General features: G+C 43.6%; 1 protein-coding gene across 2 annotated transcripts in view; it reads left to right on the top strand.

Annotated features, from left to right (window-relative positions):
* Positions 1 to 21,197: 21,197 nt before the first annotated feature.
* LOC111139801 (family with sequence similarity 156 member A) overlaps positions 21,198 to 22,548 on the top strand; it is a 41,247-nt gene continuing 39,896 nt past the window's right edge. The window contains exon 1 of one of the 2 annotated variants that reach the window (XM_022492201.1): positions 21,198 to 21,283. The gene's annotated coding sequence lies outside the window, so the exon portion shown is untranslated. Of the gene's footprint in view, positions 21,284 to 21,425; positions 21,467 to 22,548 lie in introns of those variants that run through there. The other variant, XM_022492202.1, reaches the window with a different exon arrangement.

The following is a 22,548-nucleotide window of genomic DNA, read 5'->3' as shown; positions in this document are numbered from 1 at the left end:
TGAACAACACAGAAGTGTATGGAATAACAAGCCATTGTTTGCCCTCACTCTCACCCAATCCCACTACACTTGACTGAAATAATTATTCTGATGGTGGTTGCCAAGTGGTGATTTTCTTTTCTTTTTTTTTTTTTAAATCAATTTTATTTATTTGAGAAAGAAACACACACAGAGAGATAGCGAGAGAGAGCAGGAGCAGGGAGGAAAGGGAGAAGCGGGTTCCCAGCTGAGCGGGCAGCCTGATGTCATGCAAGGCTCCAACCCAGGACCCCAGGATCATGACTTGAGACGAAAGGCAGACGTTTAACCGACTGAACCACCCATGGGCCCCCAAATGGTATCTTTCTAATTCTATTATTCTTTCTACATTTATTAGCTCACATTCTATAATAAGGAAGAGAAAAACCTTTCCTCATTTATTTCTTTGTTCACTTATTTAGTTTTGTCATATGGATTTGTTGATTCTCATTTTTTTCCAATGGGTTATAGATTGCAACATTCATTATTTATTTTGATGCCCAAATTGTCCCAGAATTTGACAAGGGGAGTCTTTTCAAGCTTGCTTTCATGTCCTTTTGATATGCCCATCATTCCCTGAACACTTCTTAATTTTCTGGAACAGCAAGCTGTTCAGGCTCATCTTGTACTTTTCCTGTCCCAGCTCTGGAATCAGCCACTTCTCCAAGAATTCAGACTTGGTTCCTTTTGTTAGCGATACCAAGATATTGGTATTAGGTGTACTCTTTGCTTCTGGGCCATTTCAGTGGACAGAGCTAGAATAGGAATTAATTATATACTTAGTATTATATATATAATACTTACATATATATATATTCCTATTCTATACTAGGAATATCCTATATATATATTCCTATATATAATATATAATATATATATAATCTATCTATTATGCAATCTCTGTTATCATCTTAAAAATCATGAGTTCATCCTGGTACTCCAATTCCAATCTCAAACCACAATGTTCATTCTAGTCTTCTCCCTTTCTATATTTCTAACTCCCTTCTCTAACAGTGAGAAACTTGATTCTCATTATCCACAATATACTTACTTGTTCAGTTCTAGTGTATACACATTCTAATGTATACACATCCAGTAGTTTCAGAACTGCCAACCCACACCACTGTGAAAAATAAAGCTACTAACAAAGGCTTAATATTTCTTTACAGTTCTTTCTGTTTTTCCCCTTTGGTGTACTTATGTTATTCATTTGAATTGGGCTCATTTGTTTCTGTTTGTATTCCATTCTGTTTTCCCCCCATCATTGTTGATTGGTTGATTGTGTAAAACATTAACATGATTTTAAAAGTCAAAAGTATACAAAAAAATATAACCAAAGAAGTGGGTATAAGTCCCATCCTCTGTACCCCATTCCCATCCTCCAATTCTTTTCAACCCATTCCCACTCATCCCTTGTGGGTAATAAATCCCACTACTTTTTGGGTTACCCTTACTGTGTTTCTTTTTGCACAAATAAACAACACGTGTTTTTCATTTCTTCTTCTTTCTTACACAAAATTTAGCATACTATACTATACTGTCTTGCACTTTGCTTTTTTTTTTTTGCACTATTTGCTTTACAAGTACATCCTGAAAATGTAAATACTTACAAAAACACTTTAGTGGTAAAATGTAATACAGAAGGGTACATAAAACATACATTCATTTTATTTATTTATTTTTATTTAAATTCACTTGGCCAACATATAGTACATACTATGTTTCAGGTGTAGTAAATTCAGTAATTTATCAGTTGTATATAACACCCAATGTCCATCACATCACGTGCCCTCCTTAATGCCCATCACCCAATTACCCCATACCCCCGCCTACCTCCCCTCCAGTAAGCTGTCTCGTGGTTTTTCTCTCTCTCCGATGACTTCCAGTCAGTTTTCCCTCCCTTACTTGCACTATTTCTTATATTTCACATATGAGTGAACATACATTCATTTTAAAGGAATAATTATATAACCACCACATAGGTTAAGAAATAGACATTGTCAGCACCCTAAAAGTCCTCTGGGTGACTTTTGTCAATCGCAGCTCCCTCTCTCTCATCCTGAGTGTTATGGCATGTACTTCCTTGCTTTTCTTTTTTCTTTCTTTTTTTTTTATTGAACTACAACTGACATGTAATTTCTTGGCTTTTCTTTATGGTTAGCCACCTTAGTTTAGTTTTGCCTTTACTCAAGGATAACACACACATAAAAGTGCACAAAAATTATTGACAACTTGATGAGTTTTCACAAAGCCAATATACCCAAGTCAAGAAACAGATCATGACCAGCACCCCAGAAGCCCCAACCTTGTCCCCTCCCAGCCACTAGTCTGATTTCTAAGACCATGGTTTACTTTTCTCTCTATTTAAGTAGAAAGCTAAGAGAATATGTGCTTCTTTTACTTAATTATGTTTGTGAGATTTATCCACTCTGTTGTCTGAAGATAGTTCATTCTTATTGCTGAATAGCATCCAATTGTATAAATACATCACAATTTAAAATATCTGCTTCACTGGCATTGTTGGGAACTTGAGTTGTGTGTACATGGCTTGTAAAAGAAAGAAAAAATAACCTGCAGATCATAGCCCCATAGGTGAGACAGGCAAGTGAGGCAGAGTTGCAGAACAAGCTCTCCATGAGGGTTATACATGTGGAGTTATGGATAAATGGACTTTGAGATGTTGGAGGTAAGTTTTAAAGGATGAGAAGATAGGATCTCTCTAAGAAGATACAGGAAGAGAGAGACAGAAAGAGACAGGGAGCTTCCAGGCAGAGAGGGAGAGCATGGTGAAGATCTGGGAACTGGTAGCGTTTTGGGGAAGTCTGAGTCAGAGGGAGCTGCTTTTAGAGGTGCAGGGGAGAACTGAAGTTGCAGAGAAGGTTGGTAAGGCAAAGGATGTGTCATGAAAGTTCTAGGGTGTTAGGATATAGATGAGACTTTATCTCTTAGGGGATTTGAAGGCTACCGAAAGATTGTTTTCTCTCCTCCTCATTGATTTTTTTTCCTTATATTTATTTATTTATTTTTATTTTTAAAAAGATTCTATTCATTTATTTGAGAGAGAGTGAGCACGAGAGGGCAGAGGGACAGAAGAAGAGGGAAAAGCAGACTCTGAGCTGAGCAGGGAACCCCACATGGGGCTTGATCCCAAGACCCTGAAATCATACCCAGGCCGAAGACGGATGCTTAACCAACCAAGCCAGCCAGGTGTCCCCATGTTTTTCCCGTTATTTTTAATGCAGCGTCATCATGTGGACTATTTTGCAGTTTCGAAGGGTCCCTCTGGCCATGGCAGGAATGATGGATCGGAGGGGCAAGAGCAGGAGGCTAGGAGACGTATTGGTTGTTAAGAGTGGAAGTCCTGGAAGTCAGGCTTCCAGAGTTTGTTCAGCCCAGTTCTCTCTTGATCTCTAGACTCTCATATCCAACTTTCCTCTCAACATCTCCACTTGAATATTTAATAGGCATTCTCGAACTCAACACAACCAACAATGAACTCCTGTCCTTACCCTAAAAACTGGTTCCTCTCGCAGTCTTTCTTACTGTGTTGGCAATTCCAGCCCTTCCAGTGCTCAGGCCACATTCTTAGAGTTCTTTTTCACTCCTCTCTCTTTCACGCTTCACATCCAGTCCATCCTGAAGTCTACTAACATATTCATTTGCATTTCCTAGATTCCATATAAATGAAATCATACAATCTATTTTCTTCTTTTTTGCCTTCCTTCTTTCACTCAGCATAATTTGCCATTCAACCTTGAGGTTGCATGTGTCAATAGTTCATGCCTTTTCGTGCTGAGTAGTATATCATTATATGTATATACCACAATTTCTTTATCCATTCACCTGTTGATGGACATCTGGGTTGTTTCCAGTTTCTGTCTACAACAAATAAAGCTGCCATGAAGATTAGTGCACACACCTTCGTATGGACATATGCTTTCATTTCTCCTGGGTAAATACATAAGAATGAGTAGGCTGGATTGTATAGTAGATGTATGTTTAATTTTGTAAGAAACAGTTAAACCATTTTCCAAAGCAGCTGTACCATTTCATTCCCATCATCAGTGTATGAGACTTCCAGTTCCTTCGTTCTTTGCCAAAACTTGCTATCATCAGTTTTTCAAATTTTAGTCATCTTAATAAGTGTGTAGTTGTACTTAATCATGGTTTTGACTTGCATTTGACTCATGACTGATGATGAGGACCATTTTTTCACACGCATGTTTGTCATCTGTATATTTTCTTTAGATAAGTATCTATTCAGATCTTTTGTCCACTTAAAAAATTGGGTTGCTCAATTTCTTATTACTGAGTTTTCAGAGTTCTTTACATATTCTGGATACAAGTTCTTTATTACATACATACTTTGCAAAAATTTTTCTCCCAGTCTGTGGCTTGCTTTTGAATTCTTTTTTTCTCTCTTTCTCTTTTTTTTATTTTTTGCTTTTGAATTTCTTAGCAATCTCTTTTTGAAGAAAAATTTCTAGTTTTGATGAACTCCAAGTTATCAATGTTTATTTTACACCTATGCTTTTTGAGTCCTAGTTAGGAAATATTTGCCAAACCAAAGGTGACTAAGATTTCCTTCTATGTTTTCTTTAATAAATTTTTGTAGTTTTTGGTTTGACATTAAGTTATATGATCTATGTTGCATTAATTTTTGTATATGTTGTGAGATAACTGTCAAAGTTCATTTTTTTTTGCATATGGCTGTCCAATCGTTCCAGCACCATTTATTGAAAATATTCTTATCCTCATTGAATCACACACTCTAGTGGAAAATTAATTAACCATATATATATATATATATATATATATATATATACACATATATATGTATATATTTTTATATATGTATATATAGTTATAAGAAATGGGTTTACTTCTTGACTCTTTTCCTATTCACTGATCTTTACACCAGTACCACATTGTCTTAATCACTACAGCTTGAAATCAGGTAGTGTAAGTCCTCTAACTTTGTTCCTTAAAAAAATTTTTTTTGGCTATTCTAGATCCTTTGCATTTTCATATGAATTTTATAATTGGGTTGTCAACTTATGCATCTTTGTAATATTGGGTCTTCCAATCTGTGAACATAAGATACCTTTCTATTTATTTAGATCTTCTTTAATTGCTCCTAGTAATGTTTTGTAATTTTTGGCTTATAGGCCTTGCACATTTTTGTCAAATTTATCTCTAAGTATTTTATATATTATAATGCTATCATAAATGGTATTTTTATTTCAAATTCCAATTGTTAATTGCTAGTATATAGGCATGTAGTTTATTTTGAATATTGAGCTTTTATCCTATAATCTTGCTAAACTCATTTGGTAGAGGTTTTTAGTTTTTGTTTGTAGCTTTTTAGGATTTTCTATAGACAGTGTTGTTATATGAGAAAAAGACTGTTTTACTTCTTTCTTTACATTTGGATACTATTTATTTCTTTTTCTTACCATACTGCAAGGGCTTGAACCTCCAGTACAATGTTGAATAGAAGCAGGGTCAGACATTCTTGCCTTATTGCTGATCTTAAAGAGAAAGCATTCAGTCTTTCCTCCATAGAGTATGATATTAGTTGTAGGATTTTTGAAGCTTTTCAACATCATTAATCATCAGGGAAATGCAAATCAAAATCACAATAAGATATCATCGCACACCTGTTTGGATGTCTGTTATTTAAAAAGACAAGGGATAACATGTTGGTGAGGATGTGGAGAAAGAGGAACCCTTGTGCACTGTTGGTGGGAATGTAAACTGGTGCAACCATTATGGAAAACAGTATGGAGGTTTCTCAAGAAACAAAAAATAGAAATACCATATGATCCAGCAATCCACTTCTGGGTATATATCAAAAGGAGATGAAACCACTATCTCAAAAAGATATCTGTACTTCCATGTTCACTACAGCATTATTCACAATAGACAAAGCACAGAAACAACCTGTGTCCATCAACAGATGAATGAGTAAAGGAAATGTGGTTTGTGTGTGTGTGTGTGTTATATGTACATATATCATACATATACATATATACACATACATATACACAAAGGTTATCTATATTTATATATGTGCATATATATGCATATGTAACATATATACATACACACAAAAAAGAACATTATTCAGCCTTAAAGAAGAAGGAAATCTTGGGGCGCTTGGGTGGTGCAGGCGGTTGAGTGTCCCACCCTTGGTTCCAGATCAGGTTGTGATCTTGGGCTGTGGGATCAAGCCCCACACTGGGCTCCATGCTCAGCACAGAGTCTGCTTGAGATTTTCTCTCCCTCTCCCTCTGCCCCTCCTCCTCTCTCTAAAAAATGGGTGAATAAATCTTTAAAAAAAAAAAAAGAAAGAAAGAAAACTATGCTGGGAGCATTTTGTTCTTTATTATAAAGGAAGTATGAAGCCAGACTCCTAAATAGTTCTCAACAAGGTGTTCAGGTGAAAGAGAGGTTCAGTAGCTGTGAAGATGCATATACATACTTTAAACTGAAGTTCTTTCAGTTAAGGGATAAACAAGAAGTGGACTTTATGAAAGGGTAGAAGTTAAAGCCACTAGGATGGTATCATGGCAGCCTGCTGAAACTTCAGCTTCCAAAGTAAGAAGCTTTTATGGTTAGAATGCAGTCACAGCCGGACACAGAAACCAACTTGATTTAAAGTAGTTTCATCTTTCCAGTAAGCACATTTAGCATATACCAGCAAGTACTATTCACCTCACTTTTGTTGCTCTTGTTGTTGTCCTTCAGCAATCAAAACTACAAACAGGACTTCACCTGCCTGGATTTTGTAGCACATGAGGACAACTGTTACTGCTAGTGACAGGGCTTAACCAGCCGGGGAATGATCTTATAGACTTAATCATCGGTTGTCCCAAATTGGTAAAGGAGTTTGAAATGTGGTCCCTTTGGGTGCATGAGTGGCTCAGTCAGTCAAGTGTCTGCACCTTGATCTCAGCTCAGGTCTTGATTTCCCAATCATGAGTTCAAGTTCCACATTGGGTTCCATGTTGGGCCTGGAGCCTCTGTCTCCCACCAAAATGGTCACAGCCTCAGCCCCTGGCTCTGGCTCTGCCATCTTCCTCTTCCAGGGTTCATCCCTAGATGCTCTAGAAAACTACTTTATAAAAAGATGGAAATCTTGCCATTGGCAACAGCATGGATGACCTTGAAGGGCATTATGCAGGATATCACTTAAATGTGGAATCTATTAAAAAAAAGTTGAAGTGGGTGCCTGGGTGGCTCAGTGGGTTAAGCCTCTGCCTTCGGCTCAGGTCATGATCCCAGAGTCCTAGGACTGAGATCCCTAGGATCCCTGCCAATCAGAGAGCATTGGGCTCTCTGGCTTGGCAGGGAGCCTGCTTCCTCCTCTCTCTCTCTCTCTCTGCCTACTTGTGATCTCTCTCTGTCAAATAAATAAGTAAAATCTTAAAAAAAAAAGTTGAAGTTACAGAAATAGAAAGTAGAATGGTGACAGGGGAAAATAGGGAGAGGCAGGTAAAAGGGTACAAACGTTCACTTGTAAGATAAATAAGGTCTGAGGATATAATATATAACATGGTGATTACTCTAGTTGATAATTCTATGTTATAGAATTGAAATCTGCTAAGAGAGTGAAACTTAAATGTTCTCACAAAACACACACACACACAAAAAACACAGGTTAATATGTGAGGCAGTGGACATGATGGTGGGAATACCTTCACAATGCAAACTTATATCAAACTATCATGTTGTACACTTTATTTTTTCTTTTATTTTTATTTTTTAAATTTTACCTATTTTTAAATTCAAGTATAATTAACATACATAGTTTCAGGTGTATAATGTAATGATTCAACCATTCTACACATTACTCAGTGCTCATCACAGTAAGTCTGCACTTAATTCCTTTCACCTATTTCACCCATCCTCCCACCCATCTTCCCCCAATTCCATTTGTCAATCATACCTCAATAAAGCTGAAGAATTTTTTTCTGTTGCCCCTTTTTATTTCTTCCTTGACACAATATTTAGAAGTGTTATTTTGCTTCAAAATATCTGCATATTTCCCAAACACCTTTTAAAAAGGTATCTCTAATTAAATTCCATTGTTTTGTTTAAAGATTTTATTTATTTATTTGAGAGAAAGAGATATCACAGGTAGGCAGAGAGGCAGGCAGAGAGAAAGGTGGGGAAGCAGGCTCTCCGCTAAGCAGAGAGCCCAATGCGGGGCTCGATCCCAGAACCCTGAGACCATGACCCGAGCCGAAGGCAGAGGCTTAACCCACTGAGCCACCCAGATGCCCCCAATTAAATTCCATTGTGCTGAGAGAAAATACTTTGTATGATTTCGATCTTTCAGGTTTATGGAGATTTGTTTTATGGTCCACAATATGGTTGTATTAGATTCCTAAGGCTGCCCTAATAAATTACCACAAACTTAATAGCTTAAAACAATAGAAATTTATTCTCTCACATTCCGGAGGGCAGAAGTCTGAAATCAAGGTATAGGCAGGGTTGTTTCCTTGTAGAGACTCTGAGGAATAATCTATTCCATGCCTCTCTTCATTGGCTTCTGGTGGCTGCCAGCAATCCTTGGCATTCCTTGGCTTATAGATCCATTACTCCAATCTCTGCCTTTGCCTTCCTCTCCTTGTCTCAAATCTCTCTCCACCTTACTTTTATAAGAACACCTGTCATTGGATTTAGGGCCCACCCTAACTGCCCTGGCTAGAGCCTCTAGACAGTTTAGCTTGTTGCTCTCAGAGAACTACCAGCCTTCTCTTAATTGCTCACCAGCAGGATCTCCATTGTTTTTGAGAGAATACTTAAGTTTGAACTTCTACAAATTCTGTTTCAATTAAAATCAGTTCCTTTGAGGACAACATGGAGTTCTCCCTTATGAATTGCCTCTCTCCTTGGGCAAAATCTCTGATCCACTGCTCCAGGCACTGGGTGAGGGTGGTAGCTTCTGCCTTTCCCAACTGAAACGTCTTCTCATGAGTGAGCTGGGGCAAAGGCTACAGAGACTCTAGCATTTTTGGCCTGTTGTGCCTTGGGCAAGGTTTCCACCTTATGAGTGGAGGCTGGATAGAGGAAGGGAACACCAGACCTTTTAGACATTTTCACTAGGAATTTGGCCTCTGCAATGGAGTGTGAGTGAATGAGAAATGCTGGTATCCTGCCCCCTCTAGTGATACTGTGTCCCTTGACTGGGAGCTGAATGGAGAGGGAGCTCCATTTTTGTGGCCACATCCTCCCAAAGTGGACCTTCCATCTAGCTGAGTTGGGGGGTGGAGGATGGAATGGGTCATGGCTCAAGTGCCACAGACTATCATTTTAAGATTTAATAACTTTTCTTGAATAAATGTTTCCTTATTTGTTGTATTCCCTTAGGACAATTTCTGGAGACTTTAAATGTTTTGACTAATAAATGTTTTATTAGTCCACAGAACTCCTTGCATTGCCATTCTGGAAGTGGAATCCTTTGAATGGCCTGTCCTTTCACCTTTAACCTATTTGTACCTTTACATTCAAATTGGGTTTCTTTCAAGCAGTATATAATTGAGTCCTGCTTTTATTTAACCCCATAATCATTGTCTTTTAATGGAGTCATTTAGATTCTTTACATTTAATATGATTATTGGTCTGGGTTTACATAATGCATATTATTATTTGGTTACTATTTGTCCAATCTGTTCTTCATTCCCAGTATTCCCTTCTTATGCTTTGTTTTAGACAAACACAGTAGTTTTTTTTTATTCCATTTTATCTCCTTTGTTAATTTCTTGGCTTATTTGCCATACTTTTATTTTGGTAGTCAATTCAGGGTTTATAGTATATATCTACAATTTACCACAATGTATTCAAGTAATATTATACCACTTTGAATAGAGTATAGGAATTTTACAACAGTATAATCCTGTTTTATTTCTTCCAGCCTTTTTTTTTGCATTTGTTGGCATATATTTTCGTTTTATTTATGTTATAACCCCCCAATATAATATTATTCTTGTCATAAACTGTCCATTTTTAAAGTTATTTTTAAAATTTAAAAATGGGTGGCTTATATTTATACACATATTTCATTTCTGATGTTATTTCTGAAGGACTTTTAAAACGCTTTTTTTCCCAGAGAGAGAGGGTGAGTGGGGAGGAGGGCAGAGGGAGAGGGAAAGAGATAATCTTAAGCAGACCCTATGTCTGACGTAGAGCCTGATGTGGGGTTTGATCTCACAACCCTGAGATCATGACCTGAGCCAAAATCAAGAGTCAAATGTTTAACTATCTAAGCAAACCAGGTGCCCCTAAAATCTTTTTTTGTCATCCTGCATACTTGCTGATGAATTCTTTGAGAATTTGTATCTCTAAAAAAGGGCATTATTTCGTCTTCATTATTGAAAATCATTTTGTCTGTTTTCAATTTTAGTTTGACAATTCTTTTCTTTCACTACATTAATGATGTTGCTCCACTTTTTTCTGGTTCCCATTGTTTCTGAAGAGAAATGTGCTGTTATATTTTATCTTTGTTCCATGTTACATAATGAGTCTCTTTTTTCCCCTTTGTCATCTTTTAAGATTTTCTCTCTTTTTTTTTTAAAGATTTTATTTATTTATTTGACAGACAGAGATTACAAGTAGGCAGAGAGGCAGGCAGAGAGGGAGGAGGAAGCAGGCTCCCTGCTGAGCAGAGAGCCCGATGTGGGGCTCTATCCCAGGACTCTGAGATCATGACCTGAGCCGAAGGCAGAGGCTTTAACCCACTGAGCCACCCAGGCGCCCCAAGATTTTCTCTTTTTTTACAGCTTTTAAACATTTTGATTATAGTGTAACTCAGTGTAGTTTTCTTTATGTTTCTTGTGTTTGGGATTCATTGAGCATCTTGGTTGTGGGTTTATGGTTTGCATTAAATTTGGAAATTTTTCAGCTATTACTTCTAAAAATATTTTTTCTGTCCACTTCCCTTTGGCAGCTACAATAATTTGTATATTAAGCAGCTAGAAGTTGTTCTACAGCTCATTATTGCTCCATTCATTTTTAACAAAGCTTCATAGGAAGTGTTTTTTTTATCTCATTATGTCTTCAAGTTCACCAATTTTTTCTTCTGAAATGTCTAGTCAGAAATGTCTAGTCTGTTAATCTCATACAATTTAATTTTCACCTCAGTCCATGTATTTTTAATTTCTAGCAGTTCAATGGGAGTCTCTTAAAAGAATAACTTTAGGGGGTGCTGGGTGGCTCAGTGGGTTAAGGCCTCTGCCTTCGGCTCAGGTCATGATCCCAGGGTCCTAGGATCGAGCCCTGCATTGGGCTCTCTGCTCAGCAGGGAGCCTGCTTCCTCCTCCCTCTCTGCCTGCCTCTCTGCCTACTTGTGATCTCTCTCTCTCTGTCAAATAAATAAATAAAGTCTTGTAAAAAAATAACTTTAGGGGCACCTGGGTGGTCTTCAGTGCAGGTCATGATCCCAAGGTCCTGGGACTGAGTCCTGCGTCAGGCTCCCTGCTAGATGGGGAGTCTGCTTCTCCCTCTCCTCCCCACTCCTGGTCTCTCTAGCTCTCTCTCTCAAATACAGTATTAAAAAATAACTTTATGTCTCCTATTAACATACTCACTCTTTCCTCTATTTTTTTCAACATACAGAATACATTTGTAATAGCTGATTTAATGTCCACATCTGTTCACTGTATCACCTGTGTTATTTCTGGATTCGTTTCTATTGACTGATTTTTTATACTCATTGTTGGTTGCATTTTCTGCTTCTGTGCATGACTAATATTTTTTTAAGATTTATTTGTTTATTTTAAAGAGGAGGAGGGACAGAGGGAGAGAGAATCTCAAGCAGACACCTTGCTGAGCATGGAGCCTGACATGGGGCTCGTCATGAGATCATGACTTGAGCAGAAATCAGGAGTTGGATATTTAAGTGACTGAGTCACTCAGGCACCCCTGCCTAATAGTTTTTTATTAGATGCCAGACATTGTGAATTTTACCTGTTGGGTTCCGGTTTTTATAATAGTAATAATTCCTTTAAGCAATTTTGAGCTATGTGCTGGGATGCAGCTAAGTTACTTGGAAACAGTTTTATCCTTTTGAGGCTTGCTTTCTAGCATTGTTAGATATAACCAGAACAGTCTATAGTCCAGGGTAAAATTTCTTGATGACTGAGGTAATTAGCTCTACCCAGTACCCTGCGTATTTTGAGGTTTTCTCACTTCTGGTAGGTGAGAAGATGAATGAATTCCATCCCTCTGTGAACTCTGGAGTTGTCCCACCCATTCTTTTTTGGTGGTACTTCTCCCTGACTTGGGTAATTTCTTCACACAGGTGCACTGATCAGAATTCAGCTGGAGACTCCAGGGGAACCCTATGCAGATCTCCAGAGCACGTGTGCTCTCTCTCTTTGCATTTCTCTGCCATCTAAGCAGCTCTTTTCTCTGGTCTTCTACTCTAGGACTTTGTTTTTATTTTAAAGATTTTTATTTATTTGACACACACAGAGAGAGATCACAAGTAGGCAGAGAGGCAAGCAGAAAGAGGGGGAAGCAGGCTCCCTGCCGAGCAGAGAGCCTGATTCGAGGCTCCATCTCAGCACCCTGAGAGCATGACCTGAGTGAAGGCAGAGGCTTAACCCACTGAGACATCCAGGTGCCCCTACTCTAGGACTTTTGCTTGTCTTGGCCTCCCTGAAATTTCAACTGTTTCCTCAACTCTTGGAGACCATGGACCTCTGGGTTTCCTCTCCCTGCACTGATGCCTGAAAACCTTCTCTGGGCAGTAAGATGTGGGAAATTATACTACTTGCCTCATTTCTCCCTTTCTCTCAGGCAGGGTCCTAAACTGCCTGTTGTACCATCTCTAGGAACCATCTGTTCCAATTTTAAAAATTATTTAAAGTGGGAGGATAAAACCAGTCTTGTTTCTCTATCATGGCCAGATCCAAATCCTGTCAGTCTTGACTTAATCCTCGGATGCCGTGTTAAGATGATCGGCTATCTTTCTCATATGACACATGCATGTCCTGTGATGAAGAAGTTCAAGGAAACTCCTGAACTTTTGTCAGTATAAGGGCATAACAGTTGTTGCTATCCTAACAATGACCACTATTTATGATAATGAGGATGTCATAAAATTGTGTGTAAAGAATATGGCATGTGGGCATCATTAAAGAGCATCCGCTATTACTAAGAGCAGAAGGGAATACAGTTTTAGGTCAGTAAACCTAGCGTCACAATGTGCAGTGTGTGAATCCAGGCTTTGCTGTGGACTAGCAGGGGGACCCTGGTCAACATGTCTAATGCCTTGGTACATCAGTCTCCTTATCCACTGGTCTATCAACAGAATCAGGGGTGAATGTGGCTGTTGCACCCACTCAGAGGGGAGAGTGCCAGGAAGTAGATTGTGAAGGTTCTTCTGGGTCCAGGAGCAGAGGGTCTCTAGAACATGGGACATCAGCATGTCCAAGCCAGCATAGGAGGGAGTGGTGGGTGTTCCTTGGATCAGCCTTGGACATGATCCTGCAAGTGGCTAAGTGTGACTGAGGCCCAGATCACAGACAGCTGTGAAAACAAGACCCACAAGATGAATTCTCCAGCCCATGGGACATGTACAGGGAGGAGTGATGGACTGAGACTGAGAGTACTCTGCTTATCTAGTTTTTCCACTTCAGGTTATGGGGACCATATTTCTTTCAGGGTCTTTGCTTGGCTTTGGCTACCTCTATGATGTCAACAGCTACTGCTGTCACTGACACTGCTGTGGGAAGAGGCACAGCCAGGGGTTACAGGCAGGAGCTCTGGAGTCAGACATTTCTGGGATTGAGTGTTGACATCTCCTCTCCTGCCTCTGGTAAGCTTGAGTAAGATAGTTGGCTAATACATAGTACATCAGTTACTCACCTGTAAAACGGTGATTAATAATAATAACCACCTCCCAAGGATGTTACGACTACTACCAGAGTTAACTGATGGTCAAAATAGGGCATCTCTGGAAACAGTAATAGTGACAAAAACAATAATAATACTGGCTAGTGTTTTCCTCACATTTATTCTGTGTCAGGTCCTGTGAAAACCCTTGCTGGGATCATCTCATTTGCTTTTCACTATAACCTGTGAGGATTGACACTGTTTCACGGTGAAGAAGACTAAGGCACAGAGAGAGTGAGGGCAGATCTCCAGTCACATAGCTGATATGAAGGGAACAAGCTGAGATTGGCACTCAGGAAAACATCAGTATGCAAGTTCCAGACCACTGCCAGGGATAGGGGTATGGCATGGAGTGGTCCATTCCAGAAGGACCTCTGCTGGGGCTGAAAACTCAGAGAAGGGATCAGAGTGGGCTATGTGCGGAGTGATTACTGGGAAGATACACCAAGAAGATGAAGGGGTCAGAAGGCAAATGATGATGCCCTCCAGATAGTGGGAATCAGAGTACTGATCCAGGACCAAAGAACAGAGGAGAAAAAGACCCAGGGTGTATTCATTCACACATTTATCATTTCAATAGCATTTTCTCACTTCTTGCTGTGTTCTGAAAGGGATACAGAAGGGTTTCAGAAAGATCTGTCTTGGAAGAGAGCTCTTAGACCCATTCTCACTCCCAGACACATTGTTCTATATGACATATTCAGAGCTAGACTGATCCACAGTTTTTGTCAATTTAATTTGTTTCTATAATTTACAACAACAGGAAATAACAAGAACCCCGACTTCCAGCTTCACTGGGAAAATTACAGCCCTTGGCCATGCAGGGATCTCATTTCTGCACAAGGATAGTAGGCGGTAGCTGCACTGTGGATGTATCCTCAGATGGGGGCGCTACCTATCCCAGAAGCTGATTGGCAGGGAACATAAAACCTACCCAAGGGCTGCTTTTCCACACCTTCAGATGAGCTGGGTTGTCTTATGCACATTAACTGCCTGACCCTGGGGCATATAAGTTTGAGAACCCTGTTCCTGGACACCCTCCAGATACCCTCACAAACAAACGCTCTGTGGAACAGGTATTGTTTTCATCACATAACTTTGCAATATAAAGTTACTCAAAGAATATATGAATGTGGGTCAAATGTGAAAGATTCCATTAGTACATCAGTGCCTTCCTGGCCCTACTCCTGGAGTTAGTTCTGGGTGTTTCTTTCAAATATATTTCTCTGTACTTAAACTGAACGTGCGCGTGCGCACACACACACACACACACACACACATATCCAGGTCCCACTATGAGCATCTCCCATTTGTTCTCTGCTCCAGCTATTTTTGGCATATCCTGAAAATATCCCTCTAATCTGTATAGACAAGTTTCTTCATTCAGTTCCATAGTCAGTGGGCCCTCCATGGTAAAAGTGAACCCCTCATCTTTTAGTTACCATCCAATGATCACTATTAATGGACATTTAGAGGTTGTTCCTGATTGAAATCTACTACCCTCCTATACACACAGCTCTGTTCATGTGGGTGTTGATCATACATCCTTTTAAGGGGAATTACTGGGTCAAAGATCAGTCATTCAGTGAGCATCCAGTCAGCGCCCATTATGTGCTGGGCACTAGAGAGACTAAGGATATTGAACAAAAAAAGGTCCTTATCCTCAGGAGCCTAGACTTGCAAGGTTTTTTTTTTAGGTTGGTAGATGAGGCCACAATGCTGTTCATCACGGTCCAGTGTGGGGGAAAGCATATTCACTTACACCGTCACATCATTCATGGGGCAGGAGCCCTGATGCAGGGTACGAGACACTTACAAATTTAACCTCATCAAGATCTTCAGGGTCTAGGGATAAGACTCATCATCTGGGTGTGTTATGGGGTGAAGAGGGAGAGAAACAGGAAAGGACTGGTCCACTACTGATGAGGTGGAAGGAGACGGGAATCTGACTTCACTCAGTTGTGTGAGGGGGAAGCTCAGCCTGGTTAGAAATGAAAATTCCCGGACCCCACCCCTGACATACTGAATCAGAAATTCTGGGGGTAGGGCCCAGCAGTCATGTTTGAACAAGACCAACAGGTGCTCTTAAAGTTTCGCCTTAGCATTAGAACCACCAGAATGAGCCACAGGACTTAAGTGAGAAACAGCCCCTCTGAGGTCTCGCCTCCTGGTGGTATACCGCGGATGAGGTGTGAGGATGAAACTGTTCCCTGTGAGACTCAGCACTGTAGATCCAGGGAAGGACCACAACCACTGCAAATACTCTGTATGGCAGGGCCATAAAGTCCATCCCACCCTACGGTGATCAGTCCCAGCCTCTGACAGAAGTGACGATGATGCTGTCTTGCACCCCAGACGCCAAGCCCAGCACAGGGCATACACCAATTCTAGGATATCCCCACGGGGCCACTCTAGTCCCACTTTGGCTACGCCACTTCTGACACATTTGAATGACACGGGAGGCGGCCAAGGGGAAGGTGACGGATGGTGGGATGAGGCAGGCAGGAATCCAGGGCGGCTCTGGGTGGTCCACCAGAAGACTGCCAGCTCTGGCTCTTGCAGGGCAGAGGGAAGGAGCCCCAAGCCCGGTGCCTGTGCTCACGTGGTCAGGTGTTGTGGTCCATGGGTGGGCATTTGAAGTGCAGCTCTGGAGGACCCATCTAAGCCCAACTCCAGGAGTGGTGCTCTGTCCAGTCAATAGGGCTGAAGACACTTGCCCATCAGGGCAGGGTTAAGTGAGATCACTCCAGGAGTCAGATAGCACCCTGTGCACCTGGCGCTGAGTGTGAGGTGATCACTGATCTGTTTTGCAGTGTCCTAAGAACTTCCTAGCTCCCAGCTCACTTAATCCTCACTAGGCCCCCTTACAAGAAAACCCAGTCACCGATGAGGCCACCCGGGCCCAGACAAAGCAGGTAACAGACTTGGGTTGTCCAGCTGCCCTGGGGCACAGCTGGCCAGAGGCTAAAAAGCCCCTAAGGACAGCCACAGGAACACTAATGTGATCATGAGGCCCCAGTCCCTTCCAGGGACCCTTCTCTGTGCTCACTGCCCCAGCCCTGCACAGTGTCAACCTGCCTCACTGCAGCTCCTCCTCTCAGAAAACCTTCCCTTTACCCTCAGCCCTGGGGAATTCATGGCCCGGGACTCCCAGTCTAAGGCTGAAATTTCACCTGAATCCTGGAGAATTTCAGTTCCTCCCAAACAGGGACGTTATGACAGAGCCCTGCGTGACGAAGAAAAGAGCTCTGTCCTGGACAATGCTGTGCACTAGCAGGGAGCAGGAAAGGTCCTGAGTGGGTGCTCTGAGGCAAAGCTGGGGTGCTGGTTGACAGGATAAAAACGGCAGATGTGGGGTGTACCTGAGGCCCCGTGACTAGGGCTCGGGAATGAAGTTAAAGAGGCTCCCGGGGTGGAAGGGGATGCCTGGTGGCTGGCAAGGGGAAAAGAGAGCTGTCTGCAGAGAGAAGGGGTGTAGCAGCTGCCAGCAGAAGAGGAGGTTTGGGGAAAGGAAAAGACCGTTCAGAGGGATTTAAGGGGAGAGGGCAGAGGCAGTGAGAAGGAAAGGCCTCTCCACTCTCCACGATACAGTATCCTACAGTGGGTGCGGAGAGATGGCAGAGATGACAGGATCCACGGGTCTCCTTTTGCACCCAGGACTCACCCTAACACCTCGAGGGGCAGGACGCAGAAGTCACTGTGACCAGAGGTGACCAGAGTGGGTCAGATCACGGTCATCCCCAGGATCCAGACCTGAGAGGTGACTCTCAGAACCCTTCAGTCCCAGAGAACTCCCCAGCCCTGGGGTGAACCCGACTTCCGGGTAACACCGTGGTGACAGCAGACAGTGAGCACGGCGAGACACCAGGCCTGTCCGCGACAGGGTGGACGGAACAGAGAGTCACTGTCACTGCCCATACAGCAGCCCTGAGCTGCAGATTTGCGGCTCTGTGTCACCGGGTGCAGCCTGTAGGCTCTGAGAGTGGGTGCGGGAGGCCTCTGAGCAGAAGAGCAGCTGTTCCTAGGACTAGGAAACCTCTCAGAGAGTTGGCACTATGCTGTCAGGTGTGACAAGCTTCAAGCTGTTTTTTGGTTGATGTCTAGGATGAGAGATCTCCGGACGACTTGTGAATCTCTATCCCAGGGTACGAGGTCTCCTAACTATTTGGGGTGGGGAGGGGGGGTGGTCTTTGTCCAGAGAGTTGGGTCTCTGAGCAGTTCATGTATCTGCATCTGAGAATGTGGCTGAGAGGAAGGCAGGATGAACCTCAGTCACAGAGGGCTTAGCGCTAGACCTGGGACTTCACATTTGCTGTGCTGTCCCCATGCCTGGCCTGCTACCACAGGGATGAAAGCTTCGGCTCCCCATCCTCAGGGAGGGCCTTTCCTCAGTCACATGCAGCTCCTGGGAACCCATGTTAACAATAAAGGTAAGACGCATATCAGCTAACATTATCCCCGTCCCCGTCACAAACCGATGTACACGTACCAACTCAGTTAATTTGCCCAACAACTAAGGAGAAGGTCATCATTTGCACATGAGGCGGCTGAAGACGAGGGAGGAAGGGCAATCTCAGCTCCTGAGGAGGGAGAAACTGGATGTGACTTAAGCTCTTTGAAGGAGGCAGGCACAGCTCAGCACAGCAACGCCTGGTAGGGGGTGACCAGGAAGGGGGAAGGGCGAGGGTTGCCCAAGGCCACAAAGACCATGTAACCGACTCACTTTCAGGATGTCTGTCTCCCCATCTCTCACGCACACACCCTGTTCCCCGGCTCAGCGTTTGATGTATGAAATGTGGAGGTGGGGGTGGAAAGTACAGAGGTGAGGGAAGTACCTCAGTGCATCACGTTGCACAAAGCCTCAAGCAAACCTAGAGATTCCTGCCTTCGCTTCCCTCCTTGCAGCATTTTTGGGCACTGAGATCAGCAGGAGGGTCATCAAGGGCATGAGGGAGTATGAGGAACCATGTGTACAGCATAAGCCTCCCCGTAACTGAAGTATGTCCTTGTCCTGAGGAGCAGAGCGTCCCAATGTGGGTCAAGGCAGTGTGACTGAGGCCCAGATCACAGACAGCTGAATTATTACGTCAGGGGCATCTTTTGCTCTGGAGAGACAGACAGCCTCCAGTAGCAGAGCTGGGGGCCCCTAGGTGGGTACTAATTCAGTGGGGAGAGTGTGCGGCCAGAGTCTCTGTCCTGGTCTCTCTAATGCTCTTCTTTCTCTGGCTTCTCTGTGCCTGTAACTTTGTCTCTGTTGCCCACCCACCTGTGTGGGACCTCAGTCATGCCAGAGGCCCTTGCTTGGCCTCTCCTGAGGCTATCATCCTTTCACATGGCTGTTCATGGGGAACCGTTGGGCGGGGGGGGGTTTGCTCGTGAGTCTATGGAACTGTCCAAGGAAGGCATGTTCAGCTGCAGGGAGGGTAGAGAGAAGGTTCTCCTTTGGGGCAAGCAAGGAGCTGTTTCCCATGAACTGGGTGCCCTGGGCTTCTGCCTCTGAAAGAACCCTAGGGGCTTTTCTACTACAAACAAAACACAACAACAACAACAAACCCAACCCAAACCAACCAACAAAAAGCCCCAAAACCAAACCTCCAGGGCTCACAGAGTAAATCAAACTCCTCACCTTGGCTCTGAAGGCGCTACAAGATCTGCCCCCTCCGACCTCATATCCTACCTCTCTCCCTCAGCCAAGCTGAGGCAGCCACAGACCTCACAGTGCCTCATACACCCTGGGCCAATTTCCACTCCTGCCCTTTTCCACTGGCTCCTACCTCTGTCTGGGATACTTTTCTTGCAGATATTCATCTCCTTTAGGGGTCTGCTCAAGGATCACATGCTTTGAAAGAATTTCCTTGACCTGTTTCTAGAAATTCACCCCTCTATTTCATTTTGCTGATTTAATTTCCATCGCAATTGCCAAAACCTGACAACTTCCTAACATTTTTGTGCTGTATGATCCCAGTAGGATGTAAACTCCATGAAAGCAAGGTTTTCTTTTTTTTCCCCCCTATATCCATACAATTGTATTCCTAACAACCATTATATGGTCTGACACCTAATTTGGAGAGAATGAATGAATGAATGACAGAATGAATAAATAAATGCACGGCGGGCGATGAGACCCAAAGCCACAAAGGGTAATGGATTCTCCTAGGGATCAAGTTCAGGAGTGGCAGGATGGTGACGGAGTCGGCGGTCTTTATCTCACTTTCTCGGTGTCCTCGGGGCCCTGGGAGATGGCTCCTTCCCTAACAAAACCAAAGATCCTGCTATCTCTCTGATCTATTCCTGATAGTCGACCACAGAGGCCTGCCCCACACCAGGCCTCTAACACCCCCACTAGACCCATTCTGCATTGCTCAGGAAGACACAAGCCAGCGTAACGCCCAGCACATTGAAAACGCTTGTAACGCTCCCTGATACAATGGTGGCCACTGGCGGGACGTAAACTTCAGCTTAGCAAGACTTTTCCCCCCGAGTCCAAGACTGCAGTGAGCTGTGGGGTTTGCGTCCTGGTTTGCCTTCCTCTCTTTGGGGCCAGCCTGGAAGAGCCCATGGGCGTCCACATCGACCAGCCATTCCAGGCTCGCACCACTAAGGGGCGCTCCAGGTGGACCAGGAAGACTCTCCGAACGTACCTCCCACGGGCACAGAGGTAGGACCATCTGAGCAGGAAGGTACCACTAGAGACGCGGGGTCCGATTTTGCAATAACCCACGGTGTAGGAGACTACGCCGAAGGTCTGCATCAGCCACGGCCCCCAGCGGAGGCGCTAATACGCCTCCGAGCCCTTCCCCACCCGCTCCACTCCATTCTCCCGGCGCATTTGAGCCAGAGTGGACAGCCGGTCTGAGCCCGCAGCCTTCATTTCACTTCGCCGTCTCTACATGGTCACGTCCAGCTGGGAAACAACGGGGCGAGAGATTGGCTCTCCATTGTAGGGGGCGGGGACAGCGACTTTCTAGGTGGTGATTGGCTCCGGAGAGTTAATCAGAGTAAACCCTTCCCAGGCGCACAGTGCCTCCGGACGCACCCCCTAGTCCCCGCCTCTGTCTTCGAGTACCCAGTTCCCATTGGTCATCGGGCTGGGACAGGCAGTACGGCGGCTGAGCTGGAGCACAGGGGGAGGGGTGTGTGTGGTGTTTGGGTGTGCGAGCGTGCGTGCGAGCGTGCGTGCGAGCGCGCGCATGCGCGTGCCTTTCGCAGTGTGCAGGTTTTCTCCGGGTTGAACTCTTCGGGGACCGGCTGCTGCGAGGGAATGAAGATGCTACCTTAGTCGGTGGCGAAGTTCGGCGCAACAGCTGGCTGGTAGCCAGTGTCTGGCGCTGGACGCGCGCGGTGACTGTACCGTCTTCACGTGAGCTCTTTCAGTCTTGTTCAGACCTAACTCGGTCACAAGCCTAATCGGGCCGGTCTGGCACGGCGCCTCAGTCGTACAGATGCCATCAATTATGGTCAGGGCGAGGTCTGTGCGCTTGGTTGGCGTCCCTACCTAGGAGGTGAAGTGTGTCAGGCAGTTCGGGGATGTGCATCGCTCTAGGTAGGTCAGTACAGATGCAGTTTGGGTACATTTGATCTTTCTGAGCCTTTTGCATATCGGAGTGGATTGTGTTCGTCATGGGATAAAGTGTCGTAGGCTGTCTGTGCCTGTATATCGGGGGGTGCGCTTTCTGAGCGCTTTGTGCATTGGTGTCTTTGGGTTTGAGGTCCCTATGTTGGCATCTGCACCCTAGGGTGTGAGGTCTCTAAGCTGTTTGTGATTTGGGGTTTTAAGTTGTGATGTCCATGAGCTACCTGGGGGAGGGCACTGTCTTAAGGATCTGAGCTGTTTGGGAGTCTGTGTCCAAGGTGTAGGTTCTCTGATTTGTCTGGGGGCTTTATCGGAAGGTTCTGTATGTTTCCGAGTTATTTGAACTTCTGTCTTTCTCTTTTTGTGGAGGTCTTTGTATTAGCCTGGGAGGTGTCTGCATGGTTTGGGAGTCTCTCTAAGATGTGACATATCTGAGCAGATTTAATTTGTGTCCTAGAGTGGAGACGTTGGCTTGTTGAGGTGTGGGAGTTGTCTCAGTGTGTGTGATCTCTGTTGCTTTGGGGAATCTGTGACTCCAGTTGTGAACTCTTTGTGCAGAGATTTTTGGAATGCTTTTTAGGTTGTGTTCAGTGATCTGTTTTTATTGTGTCTATCTGAGCTGTTTGGTGGTCTGTGTCTTAGAAGTGAAATCTTTTACCTTTCTAATTTTGAGGTCTCTGTCCAGGAACTGAGGGTCTTGGAACCTGGCAGATGTGATTCCAAAGTCCAGAGCCCCACGTCCTGTTTGTGTTGTTGGGCAAGTCACCTGTCTCCTGAAGCCTGAATACGGACCGCAGTCAAAAAAAAAGTGGGGCCAGTGCCTGCCCTGGAGGGTACCTGTGCAACTTAGAAGTGTAGATGTCCTGACTCCCAGCCGTCCTTCCCCAAGAATTTTCTTTGATCACCTGCTGTGAGCCCCAGTACTTTTCTAGGAGCACATAGAATACAGGACAAAACTGACAAAGTCCCGCATTTCATAGTTAGCCAGTAAATATATATTGAGTATCAGAGGGTGGCAAGTGCTACATAGAAAGATAAGGCCAGTTAGAGGA

The sequence above is a fragment of the Enhydra lutris genome, unplaced genomic scaffold (assembly GCF_002288905.1).
Source record: "Enhydra lutris kenyoni isolate GAN:26980312 unplaced genomic scaffold, ASM228890v2 scaffoldscaffold119, whole genome shotgun sequence".
Classification (NCBI taxonomy): domain Eukaryota; kingdom Metazoa; phylum Chordata; class Mammalia; order Carnivora; family Mustelidae; genus Enhydra; species Enhydra lutris.
The sequence above is the reverse complement of the archived record's forward strand: the minus strand, read 5'-3'. Positions and strand labels throughout refer to the sequence as shown.